Genomic DNA, 15,115 nt, shown 5'->3' with positions numbered 1-15,115 from the left:
AATGGTAAATGGACTGCATTTATATAGCGCTTTTATCCAAAGCGCTTTACATTTTTGCCTCACATTCACCCATTCATACACCGACGGCAATGTGAGCCATGTAAGGTGCCATCCAGCTCGTCGGGAGCAGCTGGGGTTAGGTGTCTTGCTCATGGACACCTTGACACTTGGTCAGGTGGAACCGGGGATTGAACCACCAACCTTCTGGTTTGTAGACAACCATGAACCACTGAGCCACTGCCGCCCCAATTTGAAAGCAATCCCCAATTCATTGATCAGTTCCAAAGGTCGACTCCATCCCCTCCTTCAGGGAACGGGGGTTACAAACGTAACCAAGGCATTCTGTATGGTCAAACGCCACTCAACTTTTGCTCTGGTGTTTTCAGACTGTATAAAGGCCTAACAGGTGTTGACCACCAAACTGTGATTGCCAAAAAATCCCAAACAAGATTTTATTTATGAAGGAAGTTTCATCATAAAGCATAAAAACAAAATGAAACATTCCTATACAGACACAGACTTGCACACTGACATCTGATTCAGTATAACATATGTCTCAAACATGTGTGTGTGTGGGGAGTGAACTGAATCATAACAACTTAAACTCATAACCTTAAACCTGTTATTACAGAAAGAGACACACCCTTCAGCAGCCTGCCGCTCTCTATTCCTGTCTGTCCACTTGAATAAATATATGTTAAAAAAACTATTTCTATAAACATTATGATAATTCTAACATGTGTAAGTGTAACTGTCGTCGGCCAGTAAGAGATGTGTGTGTAAACCACTAGCGACTGACTCTAGAGACTGACTCAGACACCAGAAACTGACTCCAGAATGTAATAATTTGTGTATAAATAATGATGTGCACAGATAATTTATAATAAAACAGCATCCAACTCCGAGCGGGTCAGTTTTCACAGTGGCTTAATTAATTTGTTAGAAAATGTTGCTCTTTTATTATAAATTATTTATCCATGCACATCATTATTTATACACAAATTATTATAATAAACCCTGACAATTTCCTTTTTTATGGAATGTCGCAATGTAAACTTATTGTTGACTCGCAAGACACTAAAGGTAAATAAGAGTAGAAAATACACCCAATAGGCCAGTTGATTTATCATAGTACATTAAATACAACCGTTCTGTTTTAAGTTTTCTAAAATGTTATGTTTAGATATGAAAATTAGGTTATTTAATGAAGAAATGTGTTCAAATGCTTAAACGAGGAAAGTTTAGCTCACTTCTTGAGAAGTGAGCTTTTTTTTTTTAAACTTATTTTATGTTGTTGACATATTAGAGTTAAAGCTTTTTACAAAAGGGGGTTAGGGATTTCTTTCTTTATCACTCCACAAATCAGAAAATACTGTCAACAGAAAGAAAGAAATACATTTTCAATATGTTTTAGTTAAAGTGTTGTAAATAACTGTGTCAATGTTATATAAATAAATCCCTTGCAAGAAACCTTCAGAATATAGATGGGAATAAAACTGTAAGTTTTGGTGAATATAACTGCTGCTGAAGCGGAGAAGCAACTCTTTAGAGACAGCGACCATTTTAAAAAATCATGGACTGTAACTGAAATATACTGATGCAAAATGACAAAGTGCAATAAAAAAAACTCTAAGACATATTTTGGATGTTTTCTCTCTGCTAGTCTGGAAGCAAAATGGCCCAAAATCCCACATTTGACCAGGGTATGAAACTCCAGTGAAAGAAGAAGACAATTCTCAAGAAGTGAGCTAAACTTTCCTCGTTTCACACAGTAAAACACCAGTCAGAGTAAAACTGCAAAATACTCACAGTCTGCACTCCGATCTGCTCAATCTGGTCTGTTCGGGTCTCAAACTCTGCACACACACTCACACACACGCACACACTTACCTGTGCACTCCTGGGGGGAGGGGGGATGAGGGAGGGGCCAAACACACCTGAGGACGCAGCTGATTGGATGCAGGGGACATGACTGACAAATGAGGAATGGAGAATATTGTTTTAACTTGGAACCTTTTACAGTGTGTGTGTGTGTGAGTGAGAGAGAGAGAGAGAGAGAGAGAGAGAGAGAGAGAGAGAGAGAGAGAGAGAGAGAGAGAGCATGAGTTTTTTTGAGAAATTAAAAATGCAGAATGTTTCCTGTGATGGGGGGGGGGGGGGTATAAAAACCATTACGTGTTTTAACTTGGTTCATAAAATGTGTAGTTATTTCTACATAAACAGTTTCCATTGCAATACTTTCTACTCAGGAAAAAATGTATGTGCATGTTTACTAAGACACTAGAAATCCAAATAAATAATACAGTAGATATTGTGTAGACACCTTATCTGCATAATAGTGAACTCAGTACCCATCCGAACACAATACTTAACACAGACGCTAACATTCGGTGGATGGTTGAATGTGAAATTCTGAGTAGGAAATGAACTCCAAATGACACAACTCCAAATGAACTCCAAATGACACAAAATGGCAAGTTACTAAACCTAACAACAAAAGCAATGACAAGATGTTAGGACCTCTGGCCAAACATTCGGCTCACAGCGTTAAAGATACAGCAGAGTACTTTATTGTCCCTGTGCGCACCAAACCCATATTAAGTGTTTTCTGCCCAAAAGCTCTGTTTTGTTTGTTTCATCTGACCTAATTTTCTACCAGAGGTCCTGGACCTCAAGGATTCGATCAAATACCAACAGATAAAGAATTAAAACCTGATAAACTGAGCTAGAAATCTTATAATGGGCCATGTTTGGATCTTCCAACAGGTACACACACACATATATATATTATGTAAACACAAACTTTTATTTTCAATGCGATTAATCACAATTATTTTTTCCCAGCACTAAAAATAATACAAATTAATACAAATAAAAAATCCTAAAAATGTTTCGAAAGATTGCTTCAGAGCTGTCTCAAACTGCCAATGTCAGATGATTTCAGAAAACAAGACTTCGTTACATAAACGACAATTCGTAATGTTTCAAAACTGAAATTGTGGTGGTGGAGGGATCAGATGATCTCGGTGAACCATTAAACATGATACCCTGGGTTTACCTGATCTCTGATCAGTTTTATACATTTGTACATGTTTTAATTAGACATTAGTATATTAAAATGAATAATAGTAGTTAGTATTATTGACCTGTTTAGCTGAGCCATCCATGGAACAAAACAAGCCCTGAAAACTGATTATAAAAACACAGATTATACGGACAATTATACTTAATCTTATTAGATGATGAGTTCATTGCAAATGATAGATATAACTTTCAATAAAACATTTGCTATGTGTTTGTTCAAGGTGTTTTTCTGGGTTTTGTTGCACTTACCTTGTCCTGACCAGCAGAGGTCGCCAGTGTGTGTCTTCATTTATCCCATCCGCACTGACCTTCAATCACACACACTGCGTTTACACCAGTCCTCCAGCAGGGGGCGGTAAACTACAGCCCAGTGGATTCTGAGGGCCCGGGGAAATATGATATCATTTCCTAGCTTAGTCAATATAAATCGATTGCTTAGATATGATTATGGTTTAGTTTTTCATTGTGTGTGTGTGTGTGTGTGTGTGTGTGTGGCCTTGTAAATCCTACGTTATTCGGACAAAACGTCCCCACAAAGATGGCAATATCCAAAATACTTGTGGGGACTTTTTCTGGTCCCTGCAAGGAAAACATCTTATAAATCATACTAAGTGATGTTTCATTTTGTAGGTTTAGGGGCAGGGCCTCTGTGTGTGTGTAATGGGTAGGATTAGGAACTGTGTGTGTAGGGGGGGGGGGGGGGGGAAAGACAGTGTAGGGGGATAATATATACAGTTTATACAGTATAAAAACCATTACGTCTGTGGAAAGTCCCCAACATGGAAACACAACGTGCGTGTGTGTGTGTGTGTGTGCTGGATGGGGGGTATTCCTGGCTGTAGGCTATTCTGAAATGAACTGTTCAGAAATCATTTAATTAATTGATTCATGAATTCACAATCATGCCGTCTTAACAGTTAAAAAATAAAACAATAAAAGTGTGTTTGACGGTATATTAATGACCTTTAGCTACTCACTGAGGGTTTTAAAATAACATTTTATTATATAATGTGTGCTTATACTATACTACTATATATATATTTATTTATAGTAGTATAAGCACACATTATTTATAGTATGTATAGTATAATAGTTAAAAATAATTAAAAACATTACAAAACATACAAGCTTATACATCTACATAAGATAGTATAAAAAAACAGTCAAGTTAATATATTCCAGATAATATTCTCTTTAGATCCAGTAAAGTGACAATATAAAATCTAATGATTTCATTCTGCAAACATTAAATGAAGCTGAGCTCTTCGTGTGACAGTCGCAGGAAGCCGTGTGACGCAAGAGTTCAGCGGGAAAATGCAGAGTAACCTGTTTCAGATGAACACACACACACACACACACACCGTTTAGGTCTATTAGCTCTGAGTCTTTGTGTTTCAGGATCTGTTTTCACGATTATTCGTCATTTACTCTGAGAATCGGACACACACACACACCGGGACGGACGGCACAGGACGCTTCACACACAAACACTAAAGAAGTGTGAGTTATTCTGAAAGATGATAGTAACGCTGTGATAAAGAGCTGATCCTCATCTGTTTATCTGTGCATTTCCAGAAGCTCACACGTGTGTGTGTGTGTGTCCGGCTAGAATGGGCGGAGCCTCCTCAAAGACTCATCCGTCCAGATTTGGAGCTGATGTGAGATCCGTCATGTCCTGGACGAGACTCCAGAGGGCGATCTCTCTGCAGAAGAAGAAGAGGAGGAAGAAGAAGAAGAAGAGCTGGTCACTGCCTTTGGAGGCGATGTCGCTCGGCAACAAGAGAAGAGCATCACTGTCTCCAAAGAGACTGTTGCTAGGCAACGTCAGGAAGATGTCAGCGCTGCAGAAGAGATTCTCCACGAGCTGAAATGATCGCTTTAACCGCGCAGACTGTCTGACTTCAGCAGCTAACACACGATTCACAGTGATGCGCAAATCATTCTAAAGCAGGATGTGGTTTCTGTGATTATATGATAATACATTTTAATAACTCTTTTCTGATGATTCTTTGAAATGTATTCCAAGAGCATTAAGCAAATATTAATAACGTCATAAGGAATGTTACTCTAAGAGCATTTTCAATATTGAGACAAATAAAGTTTCTGAAAACTTTGTTCCCTGAAGCAATACTTGACTAAAGTCATCTGGTGAAATATTACGTTACCTTTGATGCGTTACTTGTATGAAAAAGTCATCTGGTTTTATATCGCATGTCACTTGTAATGCGTTACTTTTACTAAAAAGTCGTCTGGTTGTGTAATGAGTGTTTCTTGTATGAAGTGCTGAGGTCGACGAGGCCGAGAGTCGAGTCGAGTCGAGTCTGAGGCGGACCGTCACCAGATCTCTGATGGAATCTCATCCTCAACTGGTGTGAAGTCTGCTGGCCAAACAAGAACAAACTCAACTGCGCTTTACATTCTTTACAGATTTCACGATTTGACATTTTATGAATCGGTTTGTTGAACACAGTATCGCCGTTATTACTGTATTATGATTCAAATATTGTTTTACGGCTGTGAGCGCAAATTCATCAATAAAAGAGTTCATACTGTTAAAGGAATCAGTCACTCTTTCATCAGTTCATCAGTTCATCAGTTTCAGTCACTCTTTCATCAGTTCATCAGTCATCAGTTCCAGTCACTCTTTCATCAGTTCATCAGTCATCAGTTTCAGTCACTCTTTCATCAGTTCATCAGTTCATCAGTTTCAGTCACTCTTTCATCAGTTCATCAGTTTCAGTCACTCTTTCATCAGTTCATCAGTTCCAGTCACTCTTTCATCAGTTCATCAGTTTCAGTCACTCCTTCATCAGTTCATCAGTTTCAGTCACTCTTTCATCAGTTCATCAGTTTCAGTCACTCTTTCATCAGTTCATCAGTTTCAGTCACTCTTTCATCATTTCATCAGTTTCAGTCACTCTTTCATCAGTTCATCAGTTCATCAGTTTCAGTCACTCTTTCATCAGTTCATCAGTTTCAGTCACTCTTTCATCAGTTCATCAGTTTCAGTCACTCTTTCATCATTTCATCAGTTCCAGTCACTCTTTCATCAGTTCATCAGTTCATCAGTTTCAGTCACTCTTTCATCAGTTCATCAGTTTCAGTCACTCTTTCATCAGTTCATCAGTTTCAGTCACTCCTTCATCAGTTCATCAGTTTCAGTCACTCTTTCATCAGTTCATCAGTTTCAGTCACTCTTTCATCAGTTCATCAGTTTCAGTCACTCTTTCATCAGTTCATCAGTTTCAGTCACTCTTTCATCTGTCATCAGTTCCAGTCACTCTTTCATCAGTTCATCAGTTTCAGTCACTCTTTCATCAGTTCATCAGTTTCAGTCACTCTTTCATCAGTTCATCAGTTTCAGTCACTCTTTCATCATTTCATCAGTTTCAGTCACTCTCTCATCAGTTTCAGTCACTCTTTCATCAGTTCATCAGTTTCAGTCACTCTTTCATCAGTTCATCAGTTTTAGTCACTCCTTCATCAGTTCATCAGTTTCAGTCACTCTTTCATCAGTTCATCAGTTTCAGTCACTCCTTCATCAGTTCATCAGTTTCAGTCACTCTTTCATCAGTTCATCAGTTTCAGTCACTCTTTCATCTGTTCATCAGTTTCAGTCACTCTTTCATCAGTTCATCAGTTTCAGTCACTCTGTCATCAGTTCATCAGTTTCAGTCACTCCTTCATCATTTCATCAGTTTCAGTCACTCTCTCATCAGTTCATCAGTTCCAGTCACTCTCTCATCAGTTTCAGTCACTCTTTCATCAGTTCATCAGTTCCAGTCACTCTTTCATCAGTTCATCAGTTTCAGTCACTCTCTCATCAGTTCATCAGTTTCAGTCACTCTTTCATCAGTTCATCAGTTTCAGTCACTCCTTCATCAGTTCATCAGTTCCAGTCACTCTCTCATCAGTTCATCAGTTTCAGTCACTCTTTCATCAGTTCATCAGTTCCAGTCACTCTTTCATCAGTTCATCAGTTTCAGTCACTCTTTCATCAGTTCATCAGTTTCAGTCACTCCTTCATCAGTTCATCAGTTCCAGTCACTCTCTCATCAGTTTCAGTCACTCTTTCATCAGTTCCAGTCACTCTTTCATCAGTTCATCAGTTTCAGTCACTCTTTCATCAGTTCATCAGTTCCAGTCACTCTTTCATCAGTTCATCAGTTTCAGTCACTCTTTCATCAGTTCATCAGTTTCAGTCACTCTTTCATCTGTTCATCAGTTTCAGTCACTCTTTCATCAGTTCATCAGTTTCAGTCACTCTGTCATCAGTTCATCAGTTTCAGTCACTCCTTCATCATTTCATCAGTTTCAGTCACTCTCTCATCAGTTTCAGTCACTCTTTCATCAGTTCATCAGTTCCAGTCACTCTTTCATCAGTTCATCAGTTCCAGTCACTCTTTCATCAGTTCATCAGTTTCAGTCACTCTTTCATCAGTTCATCAGTTTCAGTCACTCTTTCATCAGTTCATCAGTTTCAGTCACTCTTTCATCAGTTCATCAGTTTCAGTCACTCTTTCATCAGTTCATCAGTTCCAGTCACTCTTTCATCAGTTCATCAGTTCCAGTCACTCTTTCATCTGTCATCAGTTTCAGTCACTTTAGTCAGTTCATCAGTTCCAGTCACTCTTTCATCAGTTCATCAGTTTCAGTCACTCTTTCATCAGTTCATCAGTTTCAGTCACTCTTTCATCTGTTCATCAGTTTCAGTCACTCTTTCATCAGTTCATCAGTTTCAGTCACTCTGTCATCAGTTCATCAGTTTCAGTCACTCCTTCATCAGTTCATCAGTTTCAGTCACTCCTTCATCAGTTCATCAGTTTCAGTCACTCCTTCATCAGTTCATCAGTTTCAGTCACTCTTCCATCAGTTCATCAGTTCCAGTCACTCTTCCATCAGTTCATCAGTTTCAGTCACTCTTTCATCAGTCATCAGTTCCAGTCACTCTTTCATCAGTTCATCAGTTTCAGTCACTTTAGTCAGTTCATCAGTTCCAGTCACTCTTTCATCAGTTCATCAGTTTCAGTCACTCTTTCATCAGTTCATCAGTTTCAGTCACTCTCTCATCAGTTTCAGTCACTCTTTCATCAGTTCATCAGTTCCAGTCACTCTTTCATCAGTTCATCAGTTTCAGTCACTCTTTCATCAGTTCATCAGTTCCAGTCACTCTTTCATCAGTTCATCAGTTTCAGTCACTCTTTCATCAGTTCATCAGTTTCAGTCACTCTTCCATCAGTTCATCAGTTTCAGTCACTCTTTCATCAGTTCATCAGTTTCAGTCACTCTGTCATCAGTTCATCAGTTCCAGTCACTCTTTCATCAGTTCATCAGTTTCAGTCACTCTTTCATCAGTTCATCAGTTTCAGTCACTCTTTCATCAGTTCATCAGTTCATCAGTCATCTGTCATCAGTTCATCAGTTCCAGTCACTCTTTCATCAGTTCATCAGTTCCAGTCACTCTTTCATCAGTTCATCAGTTTCAGTCACTCTTTCATCAGTTCATCAGTTCCAGTCACTCTTTCATCAGTTCATCAGTTTCAGTCACTCTTTCATCAGTTCATCAGTTTCAGTCACTCTTTCATCAGTTCATCAGTCATCTGTCATCAGTTCATCAGTTCCAGTCACTCTTTCATCAGTTCATCAGTTCATCAGTTTCAGTCACTCTTTCATCAGTTCATCAGTTCCAGTCACTCTTTCATCAGTTCATCAGTTCATCAGTTCCAGTCACTCTTTCATCAGTTCATCAGTTCATCAGTTCCAGTCACTCTTTCATCAGTCATCAGTTCATCAGTTTCAGTCACTCTTTCATCAGTTCATCAGTCATCAGTTTCAGTCACTCTTTCATCAGTTCATCAGTCATCAGTTTCAGTCACTCTTTCATCAGTTCATCTGTTCATCAGTTTCAGTCACTCTTTCATCAGTTCATCTGTTCATCAGTTTCAGTCACTCTTTCATCAGTTCATCAGTTCCAGTCACTCTTTCATCAGTTCATCAGTTCATCTGTTCATCAGTTTCAGTCACTCTTTCATCAGTTCATCAGTTTCAGTCACTCTTTCATCTGTCATCAGTTCCAGTCACTCTTTCATCAGTTCATCAGTTTCAGTCACTCTTTCATCAGTTCATCAGTTCCAGTCACTCTTTCATCAGTTCATCAGTTTCAGTCACTCTTTCATCAGTTCCAGTCACTCTTTCATCAGTTCATGTCACTCTTTCATCAGTTCATCAGTTCCAGTCACTCTTTCATCAGTTCATCAGTTCCAGTCACTCTTTCATCAGTTCATCAGTTCCAGTCACTCTTTCATCAGTTCATCAGTTTCAGTCACTCTTTCATCAGTTCATCAGTTTCAGTCACTCTTTCATCAGTTCATCCGTTTCAGTCACTTTCATCAGTTCATCAGTTCCAGTCACTCTTCCATCAGTTCCAGTCACTCTTCCATCAGTTCATCAGTTTCAGTCACTCTTCCATCAGTTCATCAGTTTCAGTCACTCTTTCATCAGTTCATCAGTTTCAGTCACTCTCTCATCAGTTCATCAGTTCCAGTCACTCTTTCATCAGTTCATCTGTCATCAGTTCCAGTCACTCTTTCATCAGTTCATCAGTTCCAGTCACTCTTTCATCAGTTCATCTGTCATCAGTTCATCAGTTTCAGTCACTCTTTCATCAGTTCATCTGTCATCAGTTCATCTGTCATCAGTTCATCAGTTCCAGTCACTCTTTCATCAGTTCATCTGTCATCAGTTCCAGTCACTCTTTCATCAGTTCATCAGTTCATCTGTCATCAGTTCATCTGTCATCAGTTTCAGTCACTCTCTCATCAGTTCATCAGTTCCAGTCACTCTTTCATCAGTTCATCTGTCATCAGTTCCAGTCACTCTTTCATCAGTTCATCAGTTCCAGTCACTCTTTCATCAGTTCATCAGTTTCAGTCACTCTTTCATCAGTTCATCTGTCATCAGTTCATCAGTTTCAGTCACTCTTTCATCAGTTCCAGTCACTCTTTCATCAGTTCATCAGTTCCAGTCACTCTTTCATCAGTTCATCAGTTTCAGTCACTCTTTCATCAGTTCATCTGTCATCAGTTCATCAGTTCCAGTCACTCTTTCATCAGTTCATCTGTCATCAGTTCCAGTCACTCTTTCATCAGTTCATCAGTTCCAGTCACTCTTTCATCAGTTCATCTGTCATCAGTTCATCAGTTTCAGTCACTCTTTCATCAGTTCATCTGTCATCAGTTCATCAGTTCCAGTCACTCTTTCATCAGTTCATCAGTTCATCTGTCATCAGTTCATCAGTTCCAGTCACTCTTTCATCAGTTCATCAGTTCATCTGTCATCAGTTCCAGTCACTCTTTTCTTACTGAGGAATTTTCTGAAACGAGTCCTGTGTGTGAGGAAGGATCTGCACTTCCTTCTGCTGTCCACATGCCTTCATTCAGGAGTTGAGTAACTGATTTACTGCAGAACATGCCTCCTGCTGTTCAACTACAAACACTATATTAATAACTCTACATAAGCACTGATAATAACTTCATCTTCTGATAGTGAATGTGGGTCAGACAGATACACACATCTGCAGCGATATCTGTGTTTTGTGTTTTATTTTTAACTCACAGGCCAGCTCCCTCGCTCATGCCGATCCAAACGAGTGTAACGTACTCTCGTCTGTGGAGCACAAAAGATTTCTATGAAAGCAGAACAGCGGCTGTAAAGATAACACAAAAGGTGAAATGGAGATGAGTTTAAATTATATAAAAATGTAATTGATATCTAAATTCATACTTATTACGAACCAATGAGTAACAATTATAAGATAAAGAGTCAATTGTAATGAAGTATAATTATGATACTATTACAATTACGACAATTTTAATGTCTCAAATTCAAATTGTCACATCTATCATAATTTTGACTTTTAATTACAACCTGTTAATTATGATTTAGAATCTCTTAATTTCTACTTTACATTAAAAATGTGTCATTTTGAATCTTTATGTCATAATTATGAATGACCAAAGCACAGTTTTCTTCTCTAATGTGTGGTAAATGGAACAGATTCTTGTTTTTGTCCTGTTTGGAGTTTGGCAGTCTCTACATCAAGCTGAACCTCCCCTGAACATCTACCACAGTACAGTCATACCGGTTTGAACAGTATGAGTGTGTTCAAATGGCTTGCAGCATGTTAGTTTTGGGCTGAGCTGTCCCTTTAAGAGTGTAATATCAGCTGTTTACCTCATTCCTGACAATCATCGGCATCTCCACCCAGATCCAGCGGCGCTCCAGCTGAACCTGCTCAACGCGCCTCATGCCTGCTATTATTTAACTGGATGGTCATGACTCATCTTGATTATATCTCAATGACTCTAAATAATGGAGCACAACCCTGCAAAGCCTGAATCCTTCACCCTCCCTCAGATTATCCTTAATTATATTTATAGGGATGATACAAGGAATGTGCTATACTGATACACAACTAGACTTGAGCAACTGGTTTCAGAAAGCCTGACTGGAAAGTTTGAACTAGTTTTATAGCTCAGAGTTTACTGGTCATCCTTCCTGGTTCTAGTAAGAACTCGAGCTGCTGCGTTATGGACCAGCTGGAGTTTGTTTATTAAGCGAGCAGGGCAACCACCCAGTAGAGCATTACAATAATCTAGCCTTGAGCTCACGAACGCGCCTGAAAAGGTTCCGTGCCACTGTAGCCCCTGTCACCTTTGGCTTTTGGCATGCTCAGTTTGAGGACACTTAATATTTAACTATATTTACTTTCTATTAAATTCTGTTGCATTATATTCCTGTTAGCATTTTGAAGCTGTTTTGAAAAAAACCTTCATTTTAAAAAGTGCTATATAAATAATAATAATAATAATAATAAAAATAATAATAAATTACATTAATTCATTTAGCGCTTTTTATATAGTGCCTATTCTAGGCACTCAAAGCAATTTATCTCAACCACCACCAATGTACAGCCCCACCTGATGATGCGACGGCAGCCATATTGCACCAGAACCCTCACCACACACCAGCTGATTGGTGGAGAGGAGACCGAGTTGTTAAGCCAATCAGGAGTTTGCCAATGGGCAAATTTGGCCAGGATGCCAGGGTTACACCCATTCTCTTTTTCCGAAGGACATCCTGGGATTTTTAACGACCACAGAGAGTCAGGACCTCGGTTTAACGTCTCATCTGAAGGACGGTGCTCTTTGTCAGTATAGTGTCCCCATCACTATACTGGGGCATTAGGACCCACACAGACCACAGGGTGAGTGCCCCCTGCTGGCCTCACTAACACCTCTACCAGCAGCTCCTGGTTTTCCCAGTTGGTCTCCCATCCAGGTACTGACCAGGCTCAGCCCTTCATAGCTTCAGTGAAAAACTAGTCTTGGGCTACAGGGCGAAATGGCTGCTGGTTAAAGGACTTTTAAAGCCTCCTCAGCCTGGATTGTCCTAGAGTTGTGAGTTAGTTGGCCTGCTCTAACTGGGAGAATATTTCTGCCGAGGCCTGTGCTGTGCTTAGGCAAAACTTGTTGAGATAGAAGAGTTGACAAGAGTTGGCAAAACTTGTTGAGACAAAAGAGTTGTAGGCTCTAATAGCGTCCTCAGTTAACTCCCTCTAGGGTTGAGCTTGGAGGACTCATTTCTGAGTTCCTTGCCCCCATGAGCTCTAGTTATGTATTTGTACCTATAAAGATTACTTTTTCTGTGAGTCTCCTCTGGCTTAGAGTCATTTCACTGAGGTCACTACGCTTCGAGCTTCAGACAGACTGACAAACTCTTCTGTTAATGGTCCTTTTTGGACTAAGTGTTGTTAGTCCTTTCACTATAAAGAGGCATTCAGTTGAGGGCTCTACTCTCCAGAGCTTTGGGCAACAGTGTTATCAATTCTTTGGAACTGGAAGTCAGTTCCAATCATTTATATTGAGGAACCTCCTTGATAACTGGTTCCAGAGCGAATACTCCCCTCAGTTGAGAGTGTAGATATATAGAGTACTCTGCGCCTCTAGCTAGGTCAAAACTGTCCTTGTGGTCAAGCTTGTTTAGTGTTCCCCTCATTTGAGAGGGTCGGTTGGCAGAGTACTTCGCACCCCGGGGCTAGATAATGATGGGCCTTCCTGTGGCCTCTTTATAAGTGAGGCCTCTTCCCTGATAGACTTGCTTTAGTAGAGCTTGATAGGTACCCTTGATAGGTACGAAAGGGAAAATCTCACGTTATAACAATTGGGTTCTAACCCAAATGTAACCATGCTCATTGGGGCCGTTTACATGCACGTTCTCCAAGCCGATTATGCCTAATAAGCCGACAATGAACATGGTCATGAAACCGAGGTAACTCGTTTTCTTTTTTCAGAATATAATCATAAACGGCATAATCATAAACCGGTGGGGACAGGGAGTTTTTTGCCTCTTACCCTGATTTTGCGTTGCATGTAAACGCATTAACCTGTCGGCTTATTGAAGTGCGCATGTGTAATAGGTGACACAAACTTAGAGCAGATTTAAATGTATCCAGACAGAGCGAGCTAGCGTTTTGCATAAAATAAGGACATACATCACAATTGCAGGCTCTTTAAGACCTCTTTAAGACCCAGAGCATTGTAAAGATGTGTTCTCATCTCATACAGCAGAAGTAGAAGAGGTTCAGTCAAAACGCTGCATAACTGCATGAGGGATATGAGCCATAAATCTCCCACAGACACGCTTTATTAACATCACAACTGACATAACATTTGAAAAACTCTGAGTCAGATACGGACATTATTATTTTTGACGTCACTACAAGGAAATAACACAGTTTATTAATAAAGTCATGTAAATGCGGTTTACTTGCATTGTCAGTTTGCTGGTTTGCATGTAAACGGGGGGAAACTGGTTATTTCAATAAGCTGATATTTGTGAGTTATCAGCTTACTGGTGTGCATGTAAACTCACCCATTGAGGGTCACTATACAGAGTACTCAGGTCCCAACTATGCTCTGTAGGTCTTGGAGAATCCCTTTCGATAAGCAATGTCACTCCCCTCGCTTGGAGGGTTATGTTGAGTCTTGCTCGCCTGGATACCCATCTCTGGAATCCAGAGTGTAGTGTTATTGCCATTATGCAATACCTTCTCAGGCCGTGTCACGTCGAAAGGCACAGTATATTCTGTTAAGCAGACTGGTTGTAGGAGGACAGGGATAATGATTCCAAGCCTTTCAGCTCTGCCCTGGGTCAAGTCCTTTTGTTTGACCTTGCAAGATGAATGGTAAGATTGTACTTCGCTGCTGAGGCATGTGATTTGGGCAGCGGCCATAGGGAGTAATGTCACAGACAGTGAAATACTGGTGTGTCCCTTTGGGGAATTTAACTTTAATGTTGAGTCGATTTTATTATGCTTAGTCACAGAAAATCTGGCATACATTCCTCTAGCATGCGGCGTGGACATTTGTTCCCCATTAGCCTCTTAGGACAGTTCACAGTTCCTGTTTGAAATGGAAAATCTCACGTTATAACAATTGGGTTCTAACCCAAATGTAACCATGGTTCCCTGAGAAGGGGAACTAGACACTGTCTCGTTGCTATGCTTCTGGGCTGCCTGCATGGTCCCTTTAGATGAAGAAGAGGATGATGAGATGTTCTCTAGGCTGTCTTTTTAATACAATTGTCTCGTTTAAACACGTGATTCAGGCGTCGGTGACACTGAGGCGTTCCCCAGTGTCTCATTCCCCTTCTTAGGGAACCATGGTTACATTGGTAACCAGAGATGTTTCAAACCCAATACAATCACTAACACAAAGCTTAATGGACAAAAAAGGGAAAACCTGAAGAAGGGTATATTTACAATGTCATGTAGTCTAAAGACTAAATCACATTGTTTTTATTTAGTTTGTTAATATTTGTTTTAATATTAATATTTTTAAAGGGATAGTTAACCCAAAAATAAAAATTCTGTCATCATTTACTCATCCTCGTGTTGTTCCAAACCTGAATGAGTTTCTTTCTTCTGCTGAACACAAAAGAAGATATTTTGAAGAAAGTTTGTAACAAAGCA

The 15,115-nt window shown here is 39.7% G+C and overlaps 1 protein-coding gene across 2 annotated transcripts in view; it reads right to left on the bottom strand.

Moving 5' to 3' along the window:
* LOC137072620 (lysophosphatidic acid receptor 1-A-like) overlaps nucleotides 1–15,115 on the bottom strand; it is a 50,396-nt gene that overhangs the window by 9,398 nt on the left and 25,883 nt on the right. The gene's annotated exons all lie outside the window — the stretch shown is intronic.

The sequence above is a fragment of the Pseudorasbora parva genome, chromosome 4 (genome assembly GCF_024679245.1).
Source record: "Pseudorasbora parva isolate DD20220531a chromosome 4, ASM2467924v1, whole genome shotgun sequence".
NCBI classification, from domain to species: Eukaryota; Metazoa; Chordata; class Actinopteri; order Cypriniformes; family Gobionidae; genus Pseudorasbora; species Pseudorasbora parva.
The sequence above is the reverse complement of the archived record's forward strand: the minus strand, read 5'-3'. Positions and strand labels throughout refer to the sequence as shown.